General features: G+C 45.9%; 1 long non-coding RNA gene across 2 annotated transcripts in view; it reads right to left on the reverse strand.

The window, feature by feature from the left end:
- Nucleotides 1-7,284: 7,284 nt before the first annotated feature.
- LOC118523897 (uncharacterized) overlaps nucleotides 7,285-25,091 on the reverse strand; it is a 76,191-nt gene continuing 58,384 nt past the window's right edge. For both annotated transcript variants that reach the window (XR_004911312.2, XR_004911311.2), the window contains exon 4: nucleotides 7,285-9,303. This is a non-coding gene — a long non-coding RNA (uncharacterized LOC118523897). The remainder of the gene's footprint in view (nucleotides 9,304-25,091) is intronic.

Here is a 25,091-nt window from a genome sequence, read left to right on the forward strand (position 1 = left end):
AATAATCTCCAGAGGTTCATGTGTGAAATGAGGGGACATTCCCTCATCTTGTAGAAATAGCCCGAGCAAAGGCCTGGAGCGGGGGAAAGCTGATGTTAGAGGAAATATGTAGCTGGGGCAGAGAGTAAGTGAAAGGCAACCATGGGAGAGAGGTAGGAAGAGTAGGTCAGCCTGTACTGGGGTCCCGAAGAAGCTGCTATTACAAAGAGATCCCCACAGTGCAGGGGCTTAAATAAAATAGCAGCTTGTTTCTCCCTCACATGAATGATCACGGTGAGTGTCCCAGGGCCACAGAGGGTAGGAGTAGTGGGAGCTGTGATGCACATGGTTCCCCGGGGACCCAAGATATGGGGTCTGTTCTGCTGTCCATCCCTAGGCCACAGCAGCTGCCCCAGGTATAGCCATTTCTGAGCCAGAAGCAAACGGAGACGTGGAGTCCAGGGAAGGCAGGTTGCCCTTTTAGAAAATGGCCTGGAATTTACTAGAAATGGGAATGGCACTCACCCTCCATTGGCCTGAACCCAGTCACATGGCCACACTTGCCTGCAAGGGAAGCTGGTAAATGTAGTTTCTAGCTGGGCTGCCATGTGCTCAACTGAACTTGGCAAGGTGGTTGAGGGAAATTATTAAAAGGAAAAAGGGGTGAATGGATACTGGGGATCTCTGTTACAGAGCCACAGAGGGTTAGAACATACCAAAAGCTGTTACATAGTACTTAGTTTTTGGCAGAAACCTCCTAAGCTTTTTGTCTGTATTAACTCAGTTAATCCTCACAACTGACTTAAATGCCAGGATTGAGGTCTTGCTCAAAGGATAAGGCCTTTAATTGGCATAAAATAAGTATCGAAGGTTTTTGAACAAGAGGGTTGGGGTGGGCGGCACTTGGTTGTATTCTGATCTAGTCAAGAGATACATAGAAGCAAAAGCAATGTAGTGGATTCAGGCCTAGGAGTTTGGGAGGTTTTATAAGCCCAGCCCTGCAGCTTTTTTTTTTTTTTTTTTTTTTTTCTGGGAACTTTAGCCACAGACCTCCTTGTCTGTCTATAAAACGAGGCACTGGAATGGTTGGTTTCAGAGGGATCCCTCGCTCTACAATCCTACATCATGGCCAGAGGCCCTCCTGTGAGCCCAGACTACAGAGGAGAACGGAGAAGGCAGAGAGGTCGAGAGACACAGTGGATTCCCATGGGACAACCAGAGAACAAGAAAAGTCTGCCTTGGGTGGGTAGAGGCCATTCTGTAACCCCATCACCCTGGTGGCACAATGGATGATGAAGAGAATGATGCACTTTCCACCAGAGATTTACTTGGATAAGATCTCATGTTATCAAAGAAAGAAGTCAAAGTTTCTAAGTGTTTGGATTACATAGTAATTTCAACGCAAGGCGTATTGTGACAAAATATAGTGGGATATATCAAAGTCGGTGGGAGGATTTTGTAAATAAAAGGAAGGAGAAACCGGTAACTCAGAAAAAGCAAGAATGGGAATCAAAACTCTCTGATGGGAGCAAGGTGGGAAGGGGCTTCAGGAAGCAAGGTTAAAGGGGAAAGAACAGCATGTGTTCAGGTGTTCAGGTCACTGAAAGTCCCCATGCACCTTGTCACTAACATTTACTGTGCCACCTCTAGTGTCCCCTGCCTACCACCATGTGCTCCGTGGACATTTGGATCCGGGTCCCTCACACTGCCCTCCACTAAAGGGAACCCAGGCATTTTCAAGAGAACAGCTTGCCCTGAATCTCCAGGTAGAGTCAAGGTAGGCCATAGACCTGCTCTTTTCAGGAAATGAGATGTCAGAGATTGTGCTCAAGAAGACAAAGATGGCTGGGGAAAGCCTCCCCCAGACGAGGGACTCAAACTCGGGCTATCTGAGAGAAAACAAAAAGGAAAGAGCAGAGTCAGCAGCAACAAGGAGGGGTCGGCCCCTCGCAATGGTGGCGGCTCACATTTAAGTGCCTGATCCCGTGCTAAACTGAATCTTAACTCATTTAGGCCACATGACAAGCCATGAAGTCCATGTGATGGGATTAAACCCCAATTTACATAGACATCAACTGGAGTACAAGAAAGGTAAGTAATATGTTCAAGGTTACAGAGTAATGCCAGGATTCCAACCCAAAGAGCCTGACTCTAAACTCTTGTTTCTCCATCACTAGGCATGCTGCAGGGACGAGTATACAAAAGGCAACAGTAAGTGCCTACAAGGGGGTGGCCTAAGTCCCGCATGAGCCTCCAATGCTCTTTACACAAACACTGTATGTTGGTCAACCCAAAGTTACCAATCACAGAGGGTGGAGAGTGGGGACGAGGACATAATTAGAGAATGACTATGGAGAAAGGTACGGGTTCTAGAATGGAGCATGTGGGGCTGAAGAAGGGGGAAAGTGTGCTAGGAGCTTGAATAGAGACTTTGCACACCAGGGATGCACACCTTTCTAGAAGCTGTGTCCTTCCCAGCTCCTGAGTCATGGTGGAGCAGGTCCAGCATAAGAGGGCCTCTTGGAAGCACCCTGAGCTCTGACTTCAAGCTGGTTTACCCCCCAACTCCATGGCACCTTGCGGCCGTTTCTGGGGGTGGTGTGTGGATCGGGCTAGCACTCTACAGGGCAGCAGAGGGAGTGGGAATCCTGACTCCAAACACGCCAGCTGGTGAGATCTTGGACAAGGCTCTTGACAAAACCATGCCTCTGTTTCCTCATCTGTAAAATGGGAGCAATAACAGACCCACTTTAAAGGGTTGTTTTGAGGATTCACTCAGATAATACAGGTAAAGCACTTGGCACTTAATAAAGACACAATAAAGATAATGAAATAAACAACAGCCCTTCTTTGCGGATGAGCCCAGCTAGACTCGTTACCTACACCATGCTGAAGTTCCTTTGGGAGAAAAGGCAAGTGAGGACAGTCAAACTGAAAGCTGATGCTGTTGTTGGGTTGTCATAGGCTTGCCCATCTGTTAGGAATATGAAGAGATAAATTCACAATGCACGTCTGGATTGTAGCCTATCGTTTAGCTGACTCATACCCATTTTACAGATGAAGAAACTGAGTTTCAGAAATGGAAAACGATGTGCCTCAGGTCACCCAGGAACCCAGGAGGATGGTACCAAATCGCAGAGCCCTACCCCCGGTCTCCTGCTACCAAGGCCTCACAGTCTCCCCCCGCCTGGGGAGGGTCCTGGGCCTCACAGTCTCCCCCCGCCTGGGGAGGGTCCTGGGCCTCACAGTCTCCCCCCGCCTGGGGAGGGTCCTGGGCCTCACAGTCTCCCCCCGCCTGGGGAGGGTCCTGGGCCTCACAGTCTCCCCCCACCTGGGGAGGGTCCTGGGCCTCTCCTCTTTCCCCTCCTGCAGCCAGAGAAGGTCAGACTAACAAGCCCCATCTCAGCTGTGCGAAGGGCTGATGTTCTGCCTTTTGTAGGGATGATTATCACAAGCGTTAATATCCACAAAGGTCAGAGAGTGTCAAACAACACATTTGTTTTCTGTACTCGATTATTTTTTAATTTGACAGTTTCAAAGTAATGTTTGTATATTGTGTTGATTGATTGCTGTAGTTGGAGCAGGGGTCAAAGGGTTACTTTTTAAAAAGTATTACTTTTAAAAAGATGCTGTTAGCAAAGAATGAACACGCACATGTATGTATGGTGTCCTTCTTGTGTCCTTCGTTTCTTCGGATTGTATATCTCTAACAGGTGCTGCGAATGTGTGTTGTTCCTGATATGTGGACTTCTCTGGGGTGTGTGTTTTAGTGAAGTGTGCATGTGAGTACGCGTTTACATGTTGTACCCATGTTTATATCTGTTAGCTAGACCTGCATTTCTATGCATACGTCTCTAAGTATCACGTGTGATTGCGTGTGTCTGTGTGTATTTGTATATTGTGGTTACTTGTGCAGTGGTACGTGAAGGAGCCTTGCTTAGAGGAGTGCTCGTGTGCACAGGTCGTATGTATTACGTGTGTGTGCCCATCTGCTGAACGAGCTGGCTGTGTTAGGTGTGTTCTCTAAGCCCTTGCTGCAGCAAGCAGAAGGCTCTGTGCTGTGAGCAGATGTGTGGTATGTCTAGGGAGAACGTGTTCTGTGTATATTGCGTGTGCCTTTGTGTGTGGTCGGTCTCCTGCAGGTTAAAATATGGTGTGTAAGGCTCCTGGGGGGGCTCAGTGGGTTAAGCGTCTGCCCTCGGCTCAGGTCATGATCTCAGGGTCCTGGGATCGAGCCCCGCATCGGGCTTCCTGCTCAGCTGGGAAGCCTGCTTCTCCCTCTGCCTGCCGCTCTGCCTACTTGTGCTCTCTCTCTCTTTCTGTCAAAATAAACAAAATCTTTAAAAAAAACACGGTGTGTCTGGGTGCGTTTGGTGCTTGCAGGCTGTGTTCTGGATCCATGCACGGTAGGAGTACCCATGCTGCACCTCTGGGTGTGTGCATTGAGTGTGTGCCTGATGCACACGCATGTGCCTGGCATGACTTCCTCACTGGGCCTCTGTCTCTGTGTGAGTCACCTTCCGCCACAGACCAGGACAACTTGCGTCCCTCTTACCTATTAGTCACTGGAAACAAGGGCTCACAAGCAAGCCAGCTGCTCCTCTCAGCCAAGTTAACCCTTTGTGAGCCCGTGTCGGGGTTTCTTCAGCGAAGCCGTAAATACTGCCCAGACCCTGGCTGGAGCACGAGAGGCTGGAGCTTCGAAACACCTCCAACCCCATCTTCCAGCTACTACAAAATAAGATGATTAGGCTCAACCATGGTTCCTCGGATGGGATGCTGCTCGTATTTGCGGGGAGGTTGCAGGGGCCTGCGTTACTGAATGAGGAGGCTGTCTGCGCCTGTGCAGGGGGCTCGGCCTGCCCAGCCCCGCCCACTCGATGCCCGATGCCCTTCGTGCGTCCCCGTCAGAAGTCGGAAGGTGTGCAGAATATCCCATTTCCAAGTTGCCCTGGACATGAGGGTAGAGCCACCCTTTGGCAACCCACCCAGCTGAACCAGCTAAGGAAGTATGAAGTCGCTGGATGGGAAGGGATTTCAAAGGCAGCTTCCCACTGTTGTCCTTTGAAAATACTCAGCCGGATTTAACTGACTCCTTCATCCACCCATTCAGTCATTGACAACCAAGTATTTACTGAGCACCTACTTTGCACCAGGCACTGGGCATGGGAGGCTCTCTGGGAGGGAATATGTGTAAGCTGAGACCTGAAGAATAAAAAGAACCTAGGTATGCATGGATCTGGTGGGAGACCATTCTATTGGAGGCACAAGGAATCCTAAGTGCTCAGAGCATTGGGAGAATAGGAAATCAGCAGGAAGGTGGAGAGGGGTGTGGGGAGCAGGCAGTGGCCGAGGTGAGGAAACTGATGGAAGAAACTGGAAGAGCCGAAGTCCAGATCACATAGGGCCGTCGGGGTGTGGCTGAAATTGGGGCTTTGTTCTAAGGCCAATGGGAAGCCATTGTAGGATTTTTCAAAAGTATGGATTGGGAGATAGGGACAAGGATAGAGGCCAGCCAGAAGGGCCATCATGGGCCATGAGAAAGCAGAAGCTATGAGGGACCGGATCTAGAAGGTATTAGTAGCCACAGTGTAGGTCAGTGGTTCTTAAATGTGAGTCCACCTCCACCCTCCCCTGAGTCAGGTCAGAGGTGAGTCTGAGAGTTTGCGCTGATAACATTTTCCCAGGTGATATAGATCCTGCTGCTCCAAGGACCACACTGGAAAAGATACGGCAAAGATGAAGGAAGCAGGTATTTGGGGTTCCTTGGACCCAACTGTGTGTGTGTGTGTGTGGTGGGAGCAGGGTGTCTCCACACAACAACAAGCAATAACATAATACACAACATAACAACAAGCAATGCTCTGGACACCAGCTGGAGGTCCGGGAATTCAGCTCAATTCTGACCCTATGTACCTGGGGACAGCATCAGGCCCCACAGGTTGAGACTGCCCTCCCCAACACTTCAGCCCTTCAGAGGTCAGGGGGTGGGACTGAAAGTTCCAATTCTCTAATCACGTGGTGGTCTGGTGGTGGGTTCTCCTGGCAACCAGCCCCATCCTTAAGTGTGGTCCGAAGCCACCTCATTAACATAAAAGACACCTTGATCCCTCTCAGAACATAGGAAATTCCAAGGGTTTCAGGAGCTCTGTGCCAGAAAGGAGGACAAAGACCTCCAAATATATATTTCATATTATAAATCACGATATCACAATAGGGATGCAGAAGAACTAGGTCACCTTAATTGTATTAAAAAAACAAAGACAAGAGAGAAAACAACAACAATAATACTTACTCTGTGTTCCAGGCACTATGCTGAGGGTTCTGTACACATCATCCTACCCAGCAGCGTCCTGAATGAGATGTATTATTATTCCTATCTTGCATAAGATGAAATTAAGGTTTCAGACAGGTTAGGCATGTTGTCCCAGCTCACACAACCAGGAGCACTCTGACACCAGAGTCTGTGTGTTCCATCAAATCTACCCATCCTGTTGCCAAAGGCCCTGGAACTTCTTGGAATTCTAAGTCACCATCCAGTTTTGCTTGTGCATTCTGTTTTTTTCTAGTCTTGCATCTCCTGTGGCAGTGTCCATCCCCTCGTTGTACCCCCCCCCGCCCCCCCACCCACCAGACAGCAAACCTGTCTTGCCTGAGTTAACCTGAGGGAGCATATGTTTCTTGCTTCCTACTTGGTAAAAGCAGAAAAGTGGCAGAACAGAGACCAGACCAGAGGGCACCTGACTAGGACCCTGCTGGATGGTTCTTTCCACTTCACCTGCAGCTCTCATCGGGCAGAGCAAGGAGTCAAAATTCTCTCTCTCTCTCTCTCTCTCTGCCTCCCCTCCTCTCCTTCTCTCTCTCTCTCTCTCTCTCTCTCACACACACACACACACACACACACACACACACACACACACACAGAGGTATGCACAATTTTTCATTCCATCAGTGCGTCAGCATGCTGGGGCTCCCTGACTGTAAATATTTACTCCTGGCCTTTTTGCCTACAACGCATGCCTACAGTTGGGGCACGGGCTCAGCAGGGAGCCGCCCCATAACTGCTCCAGGGCATCTCTGCCTTTTCCTTAGGAGCTGTGATGATGGAAGCTTATGGGCTGCCTTTCTGCAGCTTCCTTCCTAACTACTGTCTCCTCAAACCCGAGCGCAGTCCGAGCTGGAGCGGTGACAGGCACTGAAGCTCCGGCCCCTCCCAGGGCCCCCCCACAAGCTGCACCTTTCCCAAGGGGGGGCCTCCCCGTCCACCGGCCACAAAGTGTGGAGGTCTTGGACCATGCTGTTTTATTGAAAGCCAGGTTTGAATGTAAACAAAAGAGATTTCCAGAAGGTACAAAGAACAATTCACAAACACTCCTGAAATGGGTTATTGTCATGCAACATGTAAAGGTCTCTTTAGAGGACCTCCTGAAGCCAAGAAAGAAAAAAGGTGGCCTCGTGGACAGCACCTACTACGGGCCGGATGTGTTGCTTCTAGAATCTCACTCATCAGCACTGCAGTCCTGTTGCTTAGATACCATGACTCTCTCTGTTTTGTGAATAAGGAAACCCAGGCCCAGAGAGGTTGAGTCATTGGCTTCAAGGTCACATAGCCAGTAAATGGCAGGACTGGAATACTACCCAGCCTTCTTCCAACCGCAGAGCCCAGAGGAGTCAGGAATGCCCTGCTGTTTCCTGAAGCCACGGAAGCCCGTGTGGCTTGAGGGCTGCACCCTCACCTGGGGGAAGGCGGGCACCAGCTGCCCCGATCCGGCCACCTCCCTGTATTCCCATCAAGGAGACCGTTTGGACCTTCTCTATGGCTCTTCTCCCATGGTCACTATCTCTTGCTGTGCTGGCAATTTTGCATCTGGAAAGTGACCTGCAGTCTAGACTTAACAGGCATAAGGCAGGTAGGAGGGGTAGGTATCCAAATACAAACCAAACATGGCTTCTGTTGTCAAAACACTTAAAACAATGGGGAAGTATAGGACAGCAGTATGTGAGAGCCCCTTTGCTCCATAGCCTTGACAACACTTGGTATTCTCGTTCCGTTTAATTTTAGTCTTGCTGGTGGGCGTGGGGTGATACCTCACTGTGGGTTAATTGCTCTTTCCTTGGTGGCTAATGAGGAGTTTTGAGGTGCTTATTGACCATTGTGAGATCTTCTTTTGTGTGTAACTCTTTTGCCTTTTCAAGTCTTTGCCAGTTTTTAATTAGTTTTTTTCTTGTTGATTAATAGTCGGTTATATATCCTTATTACAGACCCTTTGTCAGATGCAAATATTGCAAAGAGCTACTCCCAGTCTGTGACTTCTCCTGTATTTGCTTATCAGCATCTTCCAATAAACAAATGTTCCTAATTTTAGTGACATTCAATTTATCATTCTCTTCTTTCATGGGTAGTGATGTGTATGTCCTGTTTAAGAATCCTTCACCTACCCCAAAGTCATGAGAATGCTCTCCTATGTTTTCTTGCAGACACTGTTGTTTTTCCTTTCTCATAGAGGTCTATAATCTGTCTTGAATTAGTAACTTTTGTATATGCTGGCAAAGAAGGGGGCCAAAACTCATTTTTGTCCGTAGAGGTATCCAACCCACCAAGCAGAGACCATCTTTGTCTCACTGAATGGCAATTCTGTCTTTGTGATAAACCGGGTGACCAGATATTTGCACTAAATCAAGTGACCAAATATCAGTTTCTGGACTGATAGTATTTTAAATCAATCAAAACATAAATAAATATACAGAATCTTAATAACACTGGGCTAGAAGTTGAAAAACCAGGATTTTAATTTTGACCCTGACATGAACTTGCTAGGCAACTTTGGAGAAGGACTCCCCCTCTCTGAACATTCATTCTTTGAATAGTCCTTCTTCTTCTTTTTTCTTCTTTCTTTCTTCTTTCTTCTTTCTTCTTTCTTCTTTCTTCTTCTTCTCCTTCTCCTCCTTCTCCTTCTCCTTCTCTTTCTCCTTCTCCTTCTTCTTTGAGAGAGAGAGAGAGAACATGAGTGGGGGTTGGGGGGTGGCAGAGGGAGAGGGAGAGAGAGAATCCCAAGCAGGCTCCACGTTCATTGCAGAGCCCAACACGGGGCTCAATCTCACTACCCTGAGATCATGACCTGAGCCAAATCAACAGTCCAATGCTGAACCAACTGAGCCACGCAGGAACCCCTGAACATTCATTCTTGATGAATAAAATGACATTACTCCTTGTGCTCCCGTATACAGTGGCTTACTGCCTCCATTAAGCCTCATGGTTGTTGCTGATTTTATCTCAAAGTAGAGTTCCAAATGAGTAGCTACAAGTGACTTCAGAGAAATCTTCTGGAAGGAAAGAAAGAATGAGAGAATGAATAGAGGTGTGGGGTACTGTCAGGACTTGATGATTGTCATATTAGTGTCCTACTGCTGTTGGAACAGGTCACCACAGGCTTGGCAGCTTAAAACATCACATATTTAGCATCTGACAGTTCTTGCTATAGATCAGAAGTCTGACATGGCTCTCACGGGGCAGGATCAGATTGTCTTCAGGGCTTCATTCCATTCTGGAGGCTCTAGGCTGGAAACCATATCTGTGCCTTCCCCAGCTTCTAGACACTGTCTATGTTCCTTGGCTCAGGGCCCCCTTCCTTCCTCCTCAAAACCAGCAATGTTGTAGATTTCTACCACCCCATCTCCCTCTCTCTCTCTGACCTTAAGTTTCTTCACTTCTAAGGACACATGTGATTATTTGCCAGATAATCCAGGACTATCTCCCCCAGTTCAAGTTCCTTAATTTAATCATATCTGCAAAATTATTTACAGGTTTCAGAGATTAGGACTCAGTCATCTTTGGGGGCCCTTATTCAACCTATATAAGTGGTTGAGTTGTTCAGCTGATATCTGTTGAATAAATAAATTCATTGTTAGTTAAACCATAAACATTTGTTGAATTAAGTTAGTCTTCATTTTCCAGATCCCGCTAACCTCCAACTGGCTAATAAATGAAGAATTCCTAAATGAGAAAAGACCTGAGGTGGAACAATAGGAAAAGATCGGGATGATTGGGAGCAGAGCCCAGAGTTCTGGGTTCTGTTTGTACTGAGGCAAGTCACTAGCTGTGTGAACTTAGGCGAGCCGCTTGCCCTCCTTGATGCGAGTTCCCCCATATTTGCACTGAGGATTCTGGAATACAATCTGGGGGTATCGAACTTCTATTTCTCCAGACACCAGGCACATAACAAAAATGTGTAAAGCGGCCAGGTGGAAATAAAGAAGAGAGTAACAGAGATCTTCGGCAACCTGGAGAACAATGCCCTGCTTAGAAACATTCAAAGGACTTGTTTGTGCTTGCCGAGTCAAGTACTGACCACAGGCCAGGAGTCAGTATCCCCTAAACCAGCCGGTCTCTAATGAGGCTTATTCCAGCTCTAACATCCACTGGCCTTTGCAGAGCTTCATCTCGCATGCATGTGTGTTTTTATTTTCCCACCTTTGGCAGCGGGAGGGGAGGCATAAAGCCGAACCCAAGCACTTACATAACAAGATGGAGAAAATAAGGAGCTGAAAAGATTGGAACCTCCTTTCCCCACCCCACCACCCCCCAGCCCCGCACCATCCCCAGCTGACAGCCCTAGCCTCACCCCAGCCTCAGCCCTTGCCCTCAGCCCTCACCCCAGCCCCCGCCTCAACCCAGCCCCAGCCTCACCCTAGATCCAGCCTCAGCCCCAGCTCCAGCCTCACCCCAGCCCCAGCCCCATCCCCATCCCCAGCCTCACCCCATCCCCAGCCTTACCCCATCCCCAGCCTCACCCCAGCCCCAGCTTACAAACACGCTATTCTGAGGAGGCAGCCTCCCAGCTGAGCCGGCTCAGCTTGGCCAAGGCTGGAAGGGGACCCAGAGCACCCCGGGCCTCATTTCCAAAGGGTGTTATTTCACCCCTGCTTCCCAGATAATGTAACTGAGTCACTCAATTGAGCATAAAATAGAAATTTGGCTTCTTATCTGCCTCAGACCTGACTTTACTATTTTCTTTCTGCAAAATACATTTTTCACTATCTTATCTTCTAATAAACAATCCTGGCTCGGCAGCCCGTGGCAATGGCGCTGAATGCATTTAAGAGACATATTTTTCCTCTCTCACTCCCTGCTTAAAGTCTTCTGTTTAAAAGCCTGCGATTTTTCCCCTCCCTTTTGGAAAAAATATATATCCCATTCGTATGCTGTCTTCCTTTAAAGAACATACATATTTTTCAGAATCCTTCTGATAGATCCCTCCTTGTTTTCCCTTTTGCTCACTTGGTCAGAATTAAAAGGACTTCCTTCCACAGCAATGGTATGTGAATTTGATGGATTCTAGGACCGGAGGGGAGAGGTCAGAGTGGCGCCTTTAAGAAAGGGGCAATTTCTAGAGTGGTCAGACCCCAACAGGTCCTCCAAGATTGTGGTGGGCAGGACACATATTGATGAAAAACCAGCTATGAATGTTTAATGCCTTCTCTCAAATGCAGACTGTCATCAGACGCACCAGACAGTGAAGCTTAAGCCACAGAGGAAAGAAGAAGAAAAGTGAACCAACATTTATCGGCGCTTTCCTCAAAACAACCTTCTGAGAGAACAATCCCATTAGCAAAGAGGAGGAAGCAGCCCCATTATTACAGAGGGAGGAAACTGGGGTTCAAAGTAGTTAATGCACATCAGAAGAAGGGATTCAGTGGCAGGGGTCCAAACTCCTCCTGGGGAAGTAGAATTACACACACACACACACACACACACACACACACACACTCATTTTATGGCGTAGTATTTGTAGTGTTTAGACAACTGCTTTATTCTGAGTGTGAACTACAAAAGCAAAGGGGAGGAAGGTCATTCCTCAACTGGCCCCCATTCTGTCAATTCCAAGTCCCACTCTTTTATTCCAGAAAATACAGGAAGTAACAGGTGCTTGCCGTGTACCTTTTCCCAAGGCATTTACCTGCACTGTGTCTGCAGTTTATCCTCAGGATCAAAGTCGGCCTCCACCCCACCTGATCCCTGTGAACCCCGCCACCTCATTCACGCCCTCCAGTGTGCCACTGCCGGTCCCCCTCCCCAGGTCTCTGTGTCTGAGTTGTCAGAAGTACCCCGAACCCTTGCTTCTGCCCATCCCTTCCTCTGCCAGCTCAGAAATTGCCTCCTCAGAGCAGACTTCTGTGACCATCGTCCCCCGGGTGGCCCTGCACTCTTCTGTCCCTAGCACCCCGCCCTCGCCCTTCACAGCATTATTACAGACTTGTATGCTTGTGCTGGAGCATCTGCTTGTTTCAGATCTGCACCCGCCTCCGCAGCCCGTCAGCTCTGGGGATGAGGAGCTCTTTCGTGTTGTTTGCGACACATCACGCCCGTGCCTAGTACACTGCCTGGTGCCCACTCAGGGCTCAGCGTGTGTGTGTTGAGCAAATGAATGAGTGAGTGTGACTCTCACAACAACCCTGGGTGACAGGTGCTTTTATCCTCATTTTCCAATAACGAAATCAATCATAAGAGTCAGCATTTCTTCTGCATTTACTGTGTGCCTGGCAGGATTCTAAGAGGCCCTATACTCACCATAACCGTCTGAGATGGGCACAATTTACATATGAGGAAGCTGAGGCACAGAGAGCCCACTGCTGAGGCCAGAGCACAGGATTTCCTGTCTAAAGCTCCTGTTCTTCCTCCTCAGCCACTAGGCCTCACATCTGACCTACCAACTGTGAGAAAGAAGCACCACTGACAAAAGAATTACAGAAAAATCACACTCAGCCCAGGTCAGTGTTAACAGTGGAAAACAACCTGATAGGAGTGTGCAATCTCCTCCAACATTTGCCAGTCTTAGGTCAAAGACATTCATGCAGAAGGACAAGGCATCCTGCCTAATCTGGTTTGGACCCTGGGACAGTCCTGGCGGAGAGCCCTTCTGGAACAGGATGGTCTCCGTGCTTCCTTCACTTTCCCCTGGGGGCTCAGCTGCCCTCCGCCCACGCCTAGGCCTTTGCCGGTCTGATAACCCAATTTCTCACTTGCAGCCTGGAGAACGGGATGAGGTCAGTAGGTCCTTCTGTTCCTGCAGGAAGCCGGAGAAGATTAATCTGTGGACAGAGAGATGGCACCAAGCAGTGGAGGAGATTTATGATGGAGAGAAATCCAGGCCAAGGTCCCTGGTTTTTGTTTCCCTCTATCTGTCTTCTGACTACCGCAGAGTCCTGTGGTTGGAAGAAATTTCCAGAGGTCATGTGATCCAGCCCCCTGCCTCCTAAAGACCTTTGGGCAAAACGAAGGATGACCATCGGTACTCACAAAGCTTGGGCTCTCTGCGGCTCTCTCTCCTTCACATAGTGGCGTCCAGATGAAGGCTAAGCATTGAACCTGGCCTCTGAGGTCCCCAGGGATCTGGTCCTGGGCTGCCTAATCTCCTGACCCAACACAAACTCCGCTGCAGCCAAACTGGCATTCTCTCTTGTCTCCCAACCTCCAGCTCCTTGCCCGTGGTACCCTAACTCCCACATGGAACGACTTTCCTCCTGTTTTTGAGCAGCACCAAGTTTATAAGCCTCAGTGCAAATTCCCACCCCCACAGGCCTTCGCTGCCATCCCGTGTTCTTCATCACACGAATTCATAGCAATGCGGGCGTGTCTTGCCTTTCATTTACTAAAGATTTATGACCTCATCACTTCTTGATGGCTTTCAGGCACAGTTATGACATGTTTCTATTTCTCGAGCACCAAAGGCCCAAGACCGTTACAGCACGGTGCCTGTCCCCCTCATCAGCCTCCACACACAACGTGCCCATCTCTGCCTGTGCACAATGCTGCTCCCTCTACTAAGAGAGCTCTATCCCTTCTTCTCAACCTCGTAAACTCCTTATCCAGCAAGGCAGAGAAGAACAAACATTGCAGGGCGGTCTCTTTGCATATATGATCTCAATTAATCTTTACCAAAACACCAGGATATAACTAGTGTGATGCCCAGTGTATAGGTGATAATACTAAGGCTCAAAGAGTTCAAGTTCATTTATATATTCATCTATTCATTCCATCAACAGTTATTTAGCTCATATCTATGGTGTTCCAGGCACTCTGCTGGGAGGTGGGGATAATATGGCTGAATTCAACCGATTCATTCCCTGCTCTCTTTTAATTTTTTTTTATTATTATGTCATGTTAATCACCATACATTACATTATTAGTTTTTGATGTAGTGTTCCATGATTCATTGTTTGCGTATAACACCCAGTGCTCCATGCAGAACGTGCCCTCTTTAATACCCATCACCAGGCTAACCCAATCCCCCACCCCCCTCCCCTCTAGAACCCTCAGTTTGTTTTTCAGAGTCCATAGTCTCTGATGGCTCATCTCCCCCTCCGATTTCCCCACCTGCTATCTTCTTTTTTTTTTTTAACATAAAATGTATTATTTGTTTCAGAGGTACAGGTCTGTGATTCAACAGTCTTACACAATTCACAGCGCTCACCATAACACATACCCTCCCCAATGTCTATCACCCAGCCACCCCATCCCTCCCACCCCCCACCACTCCAGCAACCCTCAGTTTGTTTCCTGAGATTAAGAATTCCTCATATCAGTGAGGTCATATGATACATGTCTTTCTCTGATTGACTTATTTCGCTCAGCATAATACCCTCCAGTTCCATCCATGTCATAACAAATGGTAAGATTTCATTCCTTTTGATGACTGCATAATATTCCATTGCATATATATATACCACCTCTTCTTTATCCATTCATCTGTCGATGGACATCTTGGCTCTTTCCACAGTTTGGCTATTGTGGATATTGCTGCTATAAACATCGGGGTGCACGTACCCCTTCAGATCCCTACATTTGTATCTTTGGGGTAAATACCCAGTAGTGCAATTGCTGGGTCATATGGTAGCTCTATTTTCAACCTTTTGAGGAACCTCCCTACTGTTTTCCAGAGTGGCTGCACCAGCTTGCATTCCCACCAACAGTGTAGGAGGGTTCCCCTTTCTCCGCATCCCCACCAACATCTGTCATTTCCTGACTTGTTAATTTTAGCCATTCTGACTGGTGTGAGGTGATATCTCATTGAGGTTTTGATTTGGATTTCCCTGATGCCGAGCGATGTTGAGAACTTTTTCATGTGTCTGTTGGCCATTTGGATGTCTTCTTTGGAAAAATGTCTGTTCATGTCTTCTGCCCATTTCTTGACTGGATTCTTTGTTCTTTGGGTGTTGAGTTTGTTAAGTTCTTTATAGATTTTGGATGCTAGCCTTTTATCTGATATGTCATTTGCAAATATCTTCTCCCATTCTGTCAGTTGTCTTTTGGTTTTGTTGACTGTTTCTTTTGCTGTGCAAAAGCTTTTTATCTTGATGAAGTCCCAATAGTTCATTTTTGCCCTTGCTTCCCTTGCCTTTGGCGATGTTTCTAGGAAGAAGTTGCTGCAGCTGAGGTCGAAGAGGTTGCTGCCTGTGTTCTCCTTTAGGATTTTGATGGACTCCTGTCTCACATTGAGGTCTTTCAACCATTTTGAGTCTATTTTTGTGTGTGGTGTAAGGAAATGGTGCAGTTTCATTTGTCTGCATGTGGCTGTCCAATTTTCCCAACACCATTTGTTGAAGAGACTGTCTTTTTTCCATTGGACATTCTTTCCTACTTTGTCGAAGATTAGTTGGCCATAGAGTTGAGGGTCCATTTCTGGGCTCTCCATTCTGTTCCATTGATCTATGTGTCTGTTTTTGTGCCAGTACCATACTGTCTTGATGATTACAGCTTTGTAATAAAGCTGGAAGTCCAGAATTGTGATGCCGCCAGCTTTGCTTTTCTTTTTCAACATTCCTTTGGCTATTCTGCATCTTTTCTGATTCCATACAAATTTTAGGATTATTTGTTCCATTTCTTTGAAAAAAGTGGATGGTATTTTGATAGGGATTGCATCGAATGTGTAGATTGCTCTAGGTAGCATTGACATCTTCACAATATTTGTTCTTTCAATCCATGAGCATGGAACATTTTTCCATTTCTTTGTGTCTTCCTCAATTTCTTTCATGAGTATTTTATAGTTTTCTGAGTACAGAACCTTTGCCTCTTTGGTTAGATTTATTCCTAGGTATCTTATGGTTTTGGGCGCAATTGTAAATGGGATCAACTCCTTAATTTCTCTTTCTTCTGTCTTGTTGTTGGTGTATAGGAATGTCACTGATTTCTGTGCATTGATTTTATATCCTGCCACTTGACTGAATTCCTGTATGAGTTCTAGCAGTTTTGGGGGGAGTCTTTTGGGTTTTCCACATAAAGTATCATATCATCTGCAGAAAGTGAGAGTTTAACTTCTTCTTTGCCAATTTGGATGCCTTTTATTTCTTCTTGTTGTCTGATTGCTGTGGCTAGGACTTCTAATACTATGTTCAATAGCAGTGGTGACAGTGGACATCCCTGCCATGTTCCTGACCTTAAGGGGAAAGCTCTCAGTTTTTCCCCATTGAGAATGATAGTTGCTGTGGGTTTTTCATAGATGGCTTTTATGATATTGAGGTATGTACCCTCTATCCCTATACTCTGAAGAGCTTTGATCAAGAAAGGATGCTGTACTTTGTCAAATGCTTTTTCTGCATCTATCAAGAGGATCATATGGTTTTTGTTCTTTCTTTGATTAATGTATCACATTGATTGACTTGTGGATGTTGAACCAAACTTGCAGCCCAGGGATAAATTCCACTTGGTCGTGGTGAATAATCTTTTTAATGTACTTTTGCATCCTATTGGCTAGTATTTTGGTGAGAATTTTTGCATCCATGTTCATCAAGGATATTGGTCTGTAATTCTCCTTTTTGATGGGGTATTTATCTGGTTTGGGGATCAAGGTAATGCTGGCCTCATAAAGTGAGTTTGGAAGTTTTCCTTCCATTTCTATTTTTTGGAACAGTTTCAGAAGAATAGGTATTAATTCTTCTTGAAATGTTTGGTAGAATTCCCCTGGGAAGCCATCTGGCCCTGGGCTCTTGTTTGTTGGGAGATTTTTGATGACTGCTTCAATTTCCTTAGTGGTTATAGGTCTGTTCAGGTTTTCTATTTCTTCCTGGTTCAGTTTTGGTAGTTGATACATCTCTAGGAATGCATCCATTTCTTCCAGATTATCTAATTTGCTGGCATAGAGTTGCTCATAATATGTTCTTATAATTGTTTGTATTTCTTTGGTGTTGGTTGTGATCTCTCCTCTTTCATTCATGATTTTATTTATTTGGGTCATTTCTCTTTTCTCTTTGATAAGTCTGGCCAGGGGTTTATCAATCTTGTTAATTCTTTCAAAGAACCAGCTCCTAGTTTCATTGATCTGTTCTACTGTTCTTTTGGTTTCTGTTTCATTGATTTCTACTCTGATCTTTATTATTTCTCTTCTCCTGCTGGGTTTAGGTTTTATTTGCTGTTCTTTCTCCAGCTCCTTTAGGTGTAGGGTTAGGTTGTTTATTTGAGACCTTTCTTGTTTCTTGAGAAAGGCTTGTATTGCTATATACTTTCGTCTTAGGACTGCCTTTGCTATATCCCAAAGATTTTGAACAGTTGTGTTTTCATTTTCATTTGTTTCCATGAATTTTTTAAATTCTTCTTTAACTTCCTGGTTGACCCATTCATCCTTTAGTAGGATACTCTTTAGCCTCCATGTATTTGAGTTCTTTCCAACTTTCCTCTTTTGATTGAGTTCTAGTTTCAAAGCATTGTGGTCTGAAAATATGCAGGGAATGGTCCCAATCTTTTGGTATCGGTTGAGACCTGATTCGTGACCTAGGATGTGATCGATTCTGGAGAATGTTCCATGGGCACTAGAGAAGAATGTGTATTCTGTTCCTTTGGGATGGAATGTTCTGAATATATCTGTAAAGTCCATTTGGTCCAGTGTGTCATTTAAAGTCTTTATTTCCTTGTTGATCTTTTGCTTAGATGATCTGTCCATTTCAGTGAGGGGGGTGTTAAAGTCCCCTACTATTATTGTATTGTTGTCGATGTGTTTCTTTGCTTTTGTTATTAATTGCCTTATATAATTGGCTGCTCCCATGTTAGGGGCATAGATATTTACAATTGTTAGATCTTCTTGTTGGATAGACCCTTTAAGTAGGATATAGGGTCCTTCCTCATCTCTTATTACAGTCTTTGGTTTAAAATCTAATTTGTCTGTTATAAGGATTGCCACCCCAGCTTTCTTTTGGTGTCCATTAGCATGATAAATGGTTCTCCACCCCCTCACTTTCAATCTGGGTGTGTCTTCGGGTCTAAAATGAGTCTCTTGCAGACAACATATCAATGGGCCTTGTTTTTTTATCCAATCTGATAGCCTGTGTCTTTTGATTGGGTATTTAGCCCATTTACATTCAGGGTAACTATTGAAAGATATGAATTTAGTGCCACTGTATTGTCTGTAAGGTGACTGTTACTGTATATTGTCTCTGTTCCTTTCTGATCTATGTTGCTTTTAGGCTCTCTCTTTGCTTAGAGGACCCCTTTCAATATTTCTTGCCGTCACTGCTCTCTTGAAGCTTATTAATGTGACATACTCTCCCCATCACTAGCACACTAGAACACAGTACCACAAAGGCAATGAGGGTGAACAAGGAGGAGCACAGAACTTTTGCAGAGCTTGCCCAGACTGGGAGACAGAAAAGGACTCTCTGGGAGGGACACTTAGCTGGTTGAATTTAGGCAAAGAGTAAGGGTAAGCTATTTACTTGAAATGACAAAACTCACCATTGGAGGCATTAGGATTCTAACCCTAGGCTGTGCGACCCCAAGTCCTTTCTGTTTCAAGCACAGCACCACCGCTTCTGAGAAGACACCCCAGAACACTTACTCCAGGCCCAAGCCATCAAGCCTGTATTTGCACTCCCGAGGAACCCTGAGCCTACATCAGACCACATGCTGTCCTATGATGCAAGGGAAGACATGACCTCTTCTCAAGGGTTACAGGCACCAAAACACAGTACCCTGGCTTATTAGTCAAGATATGCTAACTGCCGAGACAGCCCCAGAATAGCAGTGATTCATTTGGGAAGAGAAGAGGGTCTTGGCAGGATTAGCTCTGCTCACAAAATTGCTCACTGACTTGGACTCTTTTCATCTAGTGGCTTGTCCATCCCCTAGAGCCATGAAGTCTTCAGGTGGATCCTCTTAATCTGGTTGGTTGATGAGCATGGAGAAAATGTGGGGAGGGGGTGGAGGGAAGGGAAAAGGAGAGGACTAGAGAGAAAGGGAGGGGTGGGGAGGGGAGGAAAGAGGGAAGCATGGGAGATTATACAAGGTTTTAAGGGCCGAAAGGTGTACATCATGGTAGCCCACATTCTTTTGGCTACAAATCAATCTCATGAACAACCTCGGTTCCGTAAGGTGGAGCCAGGACTAGAACCCACATATCCAGAGCTGATCCAGGTGCTAGTCACACAACACGGTGCCTGGCCTCTCCTCTCACCCACCCCAAACACCTGCTTTACCATATATGCCATGCAGATGACCCAGCCACTGTTCCAACCTCAGTCATACCAGGAAGAATGCCTTGATTTTGCCAGATGCTAAAGATTTGGCACAAGGGGTTATAACACCTAGATGTGACATCCAGACATCTTTGCTCTAAATTCACAGAGGCAGAGAATATCATGATTTTAGACCAACCTCTTCATTTCACCAATGAGGAAGCTGAAGTCTAGGCAGAATCAGGGACCCGCCCAAGGCCATACCTCTGCAAAATGGCCATCTTGGGTAGTAGAGCCAGGTCATCAAGCTCACCATTGGAACTCACCCGTCAGGATACTCATTAGCCATGATAAATTTCTGAGAGCCAAACAGATCAAAGAGAAGCCTTTCAGGCCTTTGGGAGGGAATAATTTGGGAGAAAGAAACCTTCAAAGAGCTCATGAAATAATTCTACGTGGACTTTTCCATTAGTTCAGTGGTTCTCAATCTTTTTTCCACCTCTTCTCTTATAGCACACTCAGAATGGGGAACAGTTCTAGACACAGCTACAATCCTAGAAGATCATTCCCATCCAAGAATGCAACTGGAATACAAGTGAGGGCGAGTTTAGCACGATAACCTTGAACCCACTTGATATTTTTAAGGGAAAAAACTTTTGAACCTTATCTCTTTAATTTTTTTTCCCCATAATAAATTAGTTCAATCTCTCACCCTGATCTGAGTAGGAACAGGAATGGAGTGGGGGCTGCAGCCTGGTTCAGCATCTCTGCTGTAGGAACCCACAGCAAGCCCTTCCTCAGGAAGGGTAGGATGGTGTCCCTCTCTCAGGCTCCAGCTCCACTTGGCAGGGGCTCCTAGGCCTTCCTTGGACTTGAGATCTTACTGAGATAATGGAGAAAGAAGCACAATGCTGACAGCCTGCCCTGCGTCTTCAGTAATCCCGCTAATGTTCCCTACTGCTCACGTAAATAAACTGCCTGTTCCAGACTCAGAGACTCCAGGTGCTCTGGCAGGGGCCCAGCAGGCCTGCTGCATAAAACGCACTCCCTGCACCTGAGCATCTTGCCCAGCCAAGGGCAGCTCCTTAAGGAAGAGGTCTATAGAACTGGAAAGTGCCCCCATGGACCTCGCTGCCTTACAGATATGCAGCCAGGATATAACGATCCAGAACTATCCTGTGCTGTGTCTGTGCTAAGTAAAAAAGACACACACAATTCCAGTCTTCGTGGGGCATCCGGTCTCATGGGGGAGGCAGGGCACTGCCATGCAGAGTGTTGAGAGGAAGGATGGGAGAGCCAAGACACCATGGGGGTCCGTACTGGGGGTGCCCCCTCACTCCTGAAAATGAAGGCACTTTTTTACACACAAACCTTTGCATTTCTAAGCTCCTGCTAGGAGCCCAGCATGGAACTGAACACTGGAAACACCCTGATAACTAAGATCAGGTCACCTGATACCTCTTTCTGTTCTTTTCCCACTAATGGTATTCCCTCCTGTATTAGTTGGCTTTGGCTGCCATTACAAAATGCCAGAGACTAGTTGGCTTTAACAACAAAACCTTATTTTCTCACATTTCTGAAGACTAGAAGTTCAAGATTAAGGTGTCAGCATGTCTGGTGTCTCCTGAGGCCTCTCTCCTTGGCTTGTTTCTCTCTGTGTCCTCACGTGGCCTTTCCTCTGTGTGTGAACATCCCTAGTATGTCTACCTCTTTTTATAAGGACACCAATCAGATTGGATGAGGGCCCCACCCTTATGGCCTCATTGTGACTGAATCACCTCCCCCCAAAGGCCCTCACTCCAAATACAGCCACTTTGGAGGTTAGGGCTTCAACACATGAATTTGAGGGGTGGTGAGTGACGTAGTTTAGTCTATAACACCTTCCATGTATAAAGTATATTACATTTTGAAGATTATGGAACATTTTAACTACTTTCAAGAGCACAGTCTTAAAAAAAAAAAAAGAGCACAGTCTTTGGGGACAAACCTGTATGATCTGCCACTTACCTGCCCCTTGACTTTGGACAAGTGACCTTAGGGACCCTCAGTGTTACTCACCTGAAAAGTGAGATATTAATGTGCATACTACACATTTCTGAAATTTTATTAGGAGTTCTAGAGGATGCTCAATGAATAGCACAGGTGCTGCTGGTAGCGTTTATTGGTGGCCAGAATGGTGGTTTGGAGGGAGACCAGCCCAGGTTTAGACCAGATGGTAAGAGCCAGCACATAGGCAGCACAAATCTGCCAGGCACGTTTCTATGTGGATTTGCTCATTTAATAAAACAACCCTAGGAAGTAGGACCTATGATTCCCATTTGACAAATGTGGAAAGTGAAGCACAAGGTTAACAAAGGTCCTCAAGGTCTCACGTAGCCAATAAATGGAAGATCTGGAATTGGAACCCAGGCAGCCTAGCTCCCACATCTCATGATAGCTAACTCATTGAGGGTTTTTACACAATGTACCGAACCTTCCCAAACAAAGCAGCACTATCATGGCCTACGGTTGATACAAAAAATTAACTCCTACATAGTGAGATGCTCAAGAAAGGTGACTTCCCTTATAGCTTGACTTTGCCCTTGTTTTTATGCATCCTTACCAGGGAAACAGTAGTGACAACATTTTTCAGACAGGGCAGCCACTGTAAAAAATGGGAGTCATCTGCAAATGAGCTGATGAAAGCTTCGCTGCAACCCCTCCTCCCCCAAGTAGAGAACATAGCTTGAGTCCATTCTCGAAAACCTAGAATGTTGATTAAAATACTTTTATAAAGTAGAAAAAAATAAGGCTAATATTAAAAAATCCTGTTTTATTAATCCCCAAAGGGAGGATTTTATTAATTCCTTTAGAATCCAATAAAAGTGTGTTTTTTAATCAACTTTGTTTTCCAACTCCTGTCCAAGTGTCAAATCACAGTAAAGTAGCTCACATTTCTTGAGCCGCTTCCAGGTGCAGGGGTTGGGTCAGGATCATGGGGGATAGATCCGGACCCAGACCTCTTTGACAATCCAGTTGGACAAGACACATATGTGAAATATTAAGTCCTATCAAAGTGATATGAACAAGTGGCATGCATAAGGGTGATCTTTGTCTATTTTATTCTCAAACAGGAACCAGTTGTTCTGGAATAGTACCTTGCACATAATAGGCCCTCAATAAATACTTGTTTTTTTTTTAAAGATTTTATTTATTTATTTGATAGAGAGAGAGACAGTGAGAGAGGGAACACAAGCAGGGGGAGTGGGAGAGGGAGAAGCAGGCCTCCCGCTGAGCAGGGAGCCTGATGCGGGGCTCGATCCCAGGATCCTGAGATCATGACCCGAGCCGAAGGCAGACGCTTAACGACTGAGCCACCCAGGCGCCCCAATAAATACTTGTTAAATAAGTCGGCAAGAAAATAATTATGGAGTGTCTTATAGATATGGTAAGAAGTTTGGATTTAACCCAAAAAGCAATATATCTAATAATTTTAAGCAGAGAGTAACATGGTCTGATCTGTCATACTTTGTAAATCACCTTGATTTATTGTTGGAAGAAGGGATACAGGTGTGAGAAGAGGAAAAGAACCAGGATCCCATTTAGGTGGCCATTACACAGTGGGAATGATGACTGCCTGGATGGGGGAGGGGGTTGGCCATGGAGAAGTGAAAGGGATGGATCCAGGATAGAGTTGAGACCTAGAGTTCACAGGACATGCCCATGGAGTGGAAACGAGAGATGAAGGAAATAAGGAAATCAGTATGACCTCCTGGCATTTGGCTTGAGCACCTGATTATGACATTTACTAAGATGAGAGTGGTATAAGGAGGATTAGATTCAGGTTCATGGAGGACAGAAATCAAGAATTCTCTATTGGCCATGCTAAGGGTAAGATGTCTACTAGACATCCAAGTAGAGATACAAGACAATGGTGGGATGGATAAATCAGGAGCTCAGAAAGATGTGAGGGACGGAGATGGTGATGCTGGGGGCCCTCCAGAAGCCTTTGAATCAAGGGTAAGACTTGATTTTCTACAACCATATTAAATCCATGCCTCAGTGAAACTAAACCACAGGATGCTCAGAAATAGACATAACTGAGGATGTAAATCCACCAACACCAAGACACTGTGGCTTGGTGCTTGTGTTTCTTGAAGAAAAGCCAAGACTTCCAGATGGACCCCCATCTCCTTCAAGGGGCTTCTCCAGTCTCTCCAGTCCTCTCCCACACCCAGCAAGTTCTAGGTGAGAATCGCTGGTGCCCACATATAGTTAAAGTCCACCCCGCAAACTGTGGGTTTAATCAGATGCACGGTTTCATCACTTGGGCTTAATGAGGTAAACCAGACCTCCGGTAATATTGCCTGTATAATTGACATGGTTCTCTGGGAAACATTACGCTTTATAATGAAAATACTGTATATAATTAGAATCTAATAGGAAGAAAATAGTAATTAGCCAGAATTAACTGAACAGACGCAATCAGGCAAATAAAGGTTATCCTCAGGAGAGGACCCTTCAGAGTTCAAATGCACGTCCTGTAATTGTGGAGAAGCCCCAGTAATTAAGGGTAATTTTTTCCCTGCATAGTGGTGGAAGAGTTGTGGGGCTTTTTTGTTGTTGTTGTTTCTGGGTTTTTTTGTTTTTTTGTTTCTGCTGGCTGGCAGAATGAGTCTGGCCAAGACTGAACAGGGATCTGGAAGGTCATACACACAGATCCGTGGAAGAAGGTGAAGGGCAAGAGAAAGGCAGGGGACCCAAAGCCTAAAATCCCAGATTCAAATTCCAGGTCCAGCTCTGTCATTAACCAGCTGTGTGACCTTGAGTACGTCATTCCCCTCTCTGGTGATAATGATGGTAATAGTAGCTACCACTTACTGAGAGTCTTCTTACTATGAGCTGAGCTAAGCACTTTTCATAAATCATTTAATATAATCTCTGTGTTCCCAACCACTGGATCAACATCCTCCCTTTCTCATTTTCTTTTTATTGAAGTGCAATTGACATACAATGTTCTTTTAGTTTCAGGTGTACAACTTAGTGAGCCAACAATTCCATACATTAAGCTGTGCTCACCACGGTAAGTGTAGTCACCATCTGTCACCTTACGACCTTACAACAGTATTATTGACTATATTTCCCATGCTGTATTTTTTTCATCTTTGTGACTTATTTATTTTATAATTGGAAGTTTGTACCTCTGAATCCCTTTCACCTATTTTACCCATCTGCCCCACACCCTCCCTTCTGTAAACCACCAGTTTATTCTCCATATTTATGATTCTGTTTCTGTTGTTTGTGTTTGTTTGTGAGTTTTTTTTTGTTTTTTGTTTTTTTTAGGTTATTTCATTGCACGTGTTATTAGAGAGCAAGGGGATGCTCAGAATCTGTGCCACAGATGTGCTCTCTGGAGGACACAAGGCCACTCACTGACCTGTGGGAGCATAAGAGCAGAATATCACTGGAGGAGAGTCAGCCCTGAGTAAAGCCAGGGGAGCTGGCGGGCAGGCCACTGTGAGATAGGTCTTCACATGCTGGTCTGGAGCAGTAGCTCTTCTGGCATCACGTGCTCCAGGGTCTCCATGTGGGAACTGGAATGCCAACAAAGAACCTAGTCTCATCAGCAGGAGAGGAACATGTTTGAGCCAAGGTTAGACTTCACAGTACTTGACCCTACACCACCAGACAAC

This window comes from Halichoerus grypus, chromosome 14, assembly GCF_964656455.1.
Source record: "Halichoerus grypus chromosome 14, mHalGry1.hap1.1, whole genome shotgun sequence".
Taxonomy (NCBI): Eukaryota; Metazoa; Chordata; class Mammalia; order Carnivora; family Phocidae; genus Halichoerus; species Halichoerus grypus.